This window comes from Octopus bimaculoides, chromosome 1, assembly GCF_001194135.2.
Source record: "Octopus bimaculoides isolate UCB-OBI-ISO-001 chromosome 1, ASM119413v2, whole genome shotgun sequence".
NCBI lineage: Eukaryota > Metazoa > Mollusca > Cephalopoda > Octopoda > Octopodidae > Octopus > Octopus bimaculoides.
The window spans coordinates 161,524,827-161,530,837 of NC_068981.1; the positions used below are offsets into that span (position 1 = coordinate 161,524,827).

The 6,011-nt window shown below is 35.4% G+C and overlaps 1 protein-coding gene across 1 annotated transcript in view; it reads right to left on the reverse strand.

The window, feature by feature from the left end:
- Positions 1–6,011, reverse strand: part of LOC106884412 (ubiquitin-conjugating enzyme E2 E1) — a 210,522-nt gene that overhangs the window by 203,753 nt on the left and 758 nt on the right. The window lies entirely within an intron of this gene.

Sequence of the window (6,011 nt, forward strand, 5' to 3'; positions counted from 1 at the left end):
ATATATATATATATATATATATATAGTTTGCTATTGCATACATAGGCCACAGAAAACGAATAAAATACAAAATGGAACTTAGAAAAAAATTAAAACTAAAATTAAGAATACGATGCGAAGAAGAGGGGAATCGGTAGAATGGCTTTTGATAAAATGAAATGAAGAATAGGAAAGCTTGGCTGGAATAAAGAGAGAAAAACTGTTCAGCCAGAAGGTGACTGTAGTTAATATGAATGTATCCATTCATTCTGGAATGCTGGCTGTACAGCGACCAAAGTATTTGTATTGTGTATATATGCTGTGTGTATTTGGTGACTAGAGAAGTGTAGTGAATATATGATGTATATGTGCAAACAGAATGTGTCTGTAAAATAAGCAAGAGTATGTATGTACACAAACTAGTTAAGTATACAAAGTAATGGATCGATTGAATGCGTGTATGCATAACTAAAAGTGGTGCAGGTATCAAAATATTTATCGTTATTTGGAAGAGTGTGTGTATGTAGAAGCAGATACATAAGATGGGAGTGCGTGAGTAAAATAGGCAAAGTTGTTTAGCCCCGCGTCAGACAAGACTGAGCACACCTATGATTAAGAGTTCCAGTCATGACCAATATGTCTTTCCAAAGAACAGCATATATTGGGCATATCCAGTGTGTGTGTCCGTTATTTAAGACAGTATCGAGGGTGCTTTGAAGGGATTTGGTTGTTATTTCTGTTAAGTGGAGGACTACATCGAACCCCGTTGCTTCGCTAGGTGCGTATGTAACTCACGTAAAAAGACTTAGATCAGCGTAGAGATAATCAAAGAAAAGATTTATATACACGGATATGAATACAGATTATATACAAGACATATTTTGCGTGCACTGAAATGATTTTTTCGAACCGATTATGCAAATATGACAAACAACACACACGCATAAGTGCTTCGATTGTGGTAATCAATTCATAAATAAAAGTAATACACTAAACAACTCGGTGAGGCAGACTGAAACAATGAAAAATCTAAACATACATTCTAATAACAGTCAGAATGTAGTCATAGATGTGTGTTTTGGGAAACAGAAAAACTGGGTGTGTAAACAGCGTTAAGCTCAGAATTACAGATTAAGCATGGGTGGTAATACGGAGAGGAAGAGGAAAAAGTGTGGAGAAGAAAATATTTCAAGACGTTGCCAAAAACGATATCCAACCCAAACAGATTTTGATTGTCGACGAATGAACAGTTTCTACTCAGACATAGAGATAAATATAACAAGAACAGAAACACACAGATATACTATACACTTTTATTTCAAGTGTTATTAACAACTTGCAAAATGTTTCATCAGGAGGGAAGTGAAATCCTTAGAATAGAGCCTACTCCTGAGAGTATAGCGTGGAACTATACGAGAATTACTAGTAACCGTCAAACGCATACTCTTTTTGTACGATAAGCAAACACCTTAGCCACAAGAACACCTGTAATACACACACACCACATACAGAGAAAGAACAAGTATGGCCTAGTGGTTAAGAAATTCGTTATGGTACCACGTGGTCGTTGGTTCTACCCGACTGCGTGCTATCCTGGATAAATGCCTTTCTATTATAGCCTCAACTTGACCAACATTTTGCGAATGGAATTAGATACACAAGCTATACAAAAGCCTTCATATACACACGCACATATATATGAATACCTGACAGTTTGCTACAACGCTTATGCATTTTTTCTGAAAGGGTAAAAAAAAAAAAAAGCATATGTATGGAAATAATTGCACAGCTGCCAGGGCTATATTTATATAAATTTTATCCACTCTACCTTGTGCTGAGCCCTTTTTTATTTTTAGTTTTCTCGGGTGCAATTCACGAACCACTTTACACACACACAATACTTGTCGGAGTTTGTTTATTGCAGTATATACCCACACAATATATGTATATACATATACACTCTCTCTATATACGTATACTCTCTTGCTATACACATACATATAGTGGGATATACAAACACAGAGATAATGAGCACGAATAACTAAGACACCGCATTATTTATACACAACTATAATACGATGGCATACATATTTTGATGGTTACAGTTTTACTATTTTAGTATAGCTCCATCTGTATTTCTTTACGTCGTTAGCATAAGGAGATGATAGAGAAGGGATCACACATACACATAAACCGAGATAAACAAACATCGATACAGTAGTTCGTTCTTTTGAAGTTTATATTTTTATATAATAACGTCCTACAAAAAGACGAAGACGAGAGATCCTCCGATAACAATACTACATGATACTAACATCTTTCTCTTCTCTGTCAAATCCCTTCTCTTAATTAATCACTAATTGATTTATGTCATCAGAGAAGCGTAGGTCTTAAAAAACAACAACAAAAGTTCTCCTTTCTCTTTTTGTAGAGGATACAAAAGGCTCGAGGGGCGGGGAGGAAGGAAGTAAGATCTTGATAAAGACTGGATGAATCAATAATGGGAGACACATAATACCACAAGATCTACTACACACGTTCAACATTACAACACGGTACAAATACGACACAATACGGCGTAAACAGAGAGATATGGAGTATTATTGTCGAACGTAGTAGATAACGGAAATATAAAAATAGTTTTATTCGCTACAAGAAGCACAAACAATATTAGTAAATCGCCGTTACCGCCTTCTTATAAACAAGGAAGATGAAACCTTTTGGAATAAAGAAGATGCAATACCGTGACATTTGTCTTTCTCCAAAGGGCAGTAACGATGACGTGAAATGAAATAGTTCCAAACGAGAATCGAAACTGGGTCGCGGAACTCGTTTTCTCCAGGAACTTACGATCACCGAAAAAATAACAAGAGATTATTATATTTAGAAGCATGGGAGGATGGGAGAGACTTTGATGTTTTTGATACCTTTCGTGAAAGCATTAACGATGCAAAGATAAAACAAACATCCTTCACTTGGGAATGAAAAACGAACGGGATGCGGAGGAAAAGTCGATAAAACGACCCCGCACCCACTCTGCAATGGCAGAATCGAATCCAACATTATCAAAACAACCACTAGCACTGGAGTGATTTGAACTTTGAATAGTTTAATCGATTGAGATGTCTAACAAAAAAATCCTTACTTGGAATGTCTTTTAATAAATGTTAAAAGAGTGGGGCTTGGCTGAGCGCTGAGTAACAAAACACTATCACTAGAAATATAAGTAAAACCGATCCAACAACTCGGTTTTCGGTGAAAGCGACAGTGTTATTAGACTACTAATAGTAATAACAGTGCAGATCACCGACCGAACCAAATATTGTAATGCCAGTGAGATCGGTTGTACCATCTGCGCCATAATCACAAGAATTAAAAGTAGGAAAATACACAAACACACACAAAGCTTGCTATGTGCAATGGAGGTGGTTTAGACATAGAGAGAAAGAAAGGCAGAGAGGTAAGGAGAAATGTGGTCGGTGAGTAGATGAGGGTATATGTATGTGTGTGTATGGGAAGGTCAGCGCTCCATTAAGTGTAGAAGGAATCGGTAGAGAAAAGATAAAACAAAGAAGCAAGGCAGCTAGCCAACAACCAACCAACCAACCAACTAGCCAGCCAACCAACCAGCCAGCCAGCCAGCTAGCCAGCCAACCCGAGCCATACACACTCAGACAACTGCTTCACTAGTTCAAGTTTTAAGTACAGGACGACAGAAAATATACATAATCACATATAGACGAACTACACACACACACACACAGTGCTACACAAAACAAAAAATCTGATCAAGTAGCGTGAAAGTGTATGCGTATGTAACGTGTATGTATGTATATATATATATATATATATATATATATATATATATATATATACATATATGCTTTATTTTTGTGTGAATGTGTGTGTGTGTATATATATATATATATATATATATACACACACACATTCACACAAAAATAAAGCATAGACTCTTACTACCGTTTTATTAGTAATAGTCGTAATTATCGTTAACAATAAGAGGTTTCCTACATTGACATGAAACACGAGATGCGGTGGAGGGGGAAAGAATGTAAGGTGGCGGTGTTCATGCCATGCCTACAGGTCATTACTATTATTATTATTACGACGTGCAGCGGTTAGTTGGTTCCGAGTGGGTTAATATACGGTGATAATAATGATCATAATGGTGAAGGGGGTGTTGTTGAGGACAGGAACATTGTTAAAGGTTTGTATCAGGGTAAAAAAAAAAAGAAAACAAAAGATAATTATAATTATCAGTCGCTATTATCATCATCAATATTATTATTATGTTGATTCAGAGTTCATTCGTAACACAAAAGAATATACACCGCGAAAGACGATGTATGAGTGTATATAATACGTACCTATTTATATATGTATATATATAGGTATGTACGTATAGATGCGTGTGTGTATGTAGAAATAGATACATAGATCGATAATAGATAGAAATAGACGTAAAGATAGGCATCTAGGTAGTCAGAAAGTTAGATGCATAGAGAGAAAGAGAAGAATATATAAACAGGCGGATACAAAGAATATGGAAGTAACAAGGTAGTCGGATGGCTAAATAGATGTATAACCGGATAGATGTGTGTATGTTATGAGTCTAAGAAAGAACCAAATGCTTCAAGATATGAGATCGAGATGTTTATGATTAAAGTTTTGTTGTTGTTATTGTTATAAGATTCCCGTTTAATGTGCATTTAATAAATATCCTCCACCGAGAAGGCATCAACAAAAAGTCGTTGGTTGTTGATTGTAAAAACAAAAATGACACGAAAACGGCTTTAAAACATAAAGAGACACATACACCGTATCATATATAGTTCTACACATATACCCATATATAACATATACACATATATAACATATACCCATATATAACATATACACATATCTAACACTACACATATACAATATAGACTACATAATTCATTTCATCACGCCACATACTATAGTATATATATATGTGTGTGTGTATATATATATATATATATATATATATATCTATATATATATACATCACTTTTCGCATATACAAGAGCATACTACATACATACAATACATTACACACAAATGACACGAAACAACGGCGGAATCTCTATGTGACTGCTCGATATGCTAGAAATAGCAGTCAATCTCACACCGATCCACACACTACCATCTTATAAAAAGACGGGATGGCCACAGCTGAAATGTTTGTGGTGAAAGGTATGTCTGCTCGTTCAGACTTGACCTGGGGCTAAACAACTACACACTACACTGGGCAGGACTGCATAGACGTGCAAATACTTTACACACACACACACGCGCGCGTACACCTCACACACACACATATATATATATATATGAATTATACACTACACAGCGAATAATACTCAAACAGTACAAAAGACTACGCCACGTCCATATATATGTATATACACATTTATTAAGTTGTGGGATAAGAAAAGAAGGACGAAATGGGAGAAGAAGACATCGTAATTGAACATTAGATAGAAAGAACCATAGGAGCTGGCTTATACCTAAAAAAAGACAAGGGAAAAACACAGAACACACATCGAATAAAAGCTTGTAGAAACATCTTAAATACTCGCGAGACAAAAATAATATATATGTATGTATGTGTGTATATATATATATAATGATTCCTTACACCAACAGTAGATATATATACGAGGACGATTGCTCATAGTTTTGAAGAACAAAAGAAAGAAACCAAAAGCGACAAAGAACAAGAGAACATGGCACTTAACAGAAATGTAGAAGAAAGAGAAAGACACAAAGCTTTTATGCAAGAATGAGGTTTTTTAGTTTTAATGTGTGTAGAATAGAAAGGTCGAGAATGAACTTGGAGTTTAGAAACAATTCCAACAAAGAGAAGGAAAAGCTTGCTCGTAGCAGATCATTATATACTATATATATATATATGATAATATTGATATCAATTTTTATACACACGTAGAGGGGTAGGTCAACGATCTTCAGCTTTCTCTCTCCATATA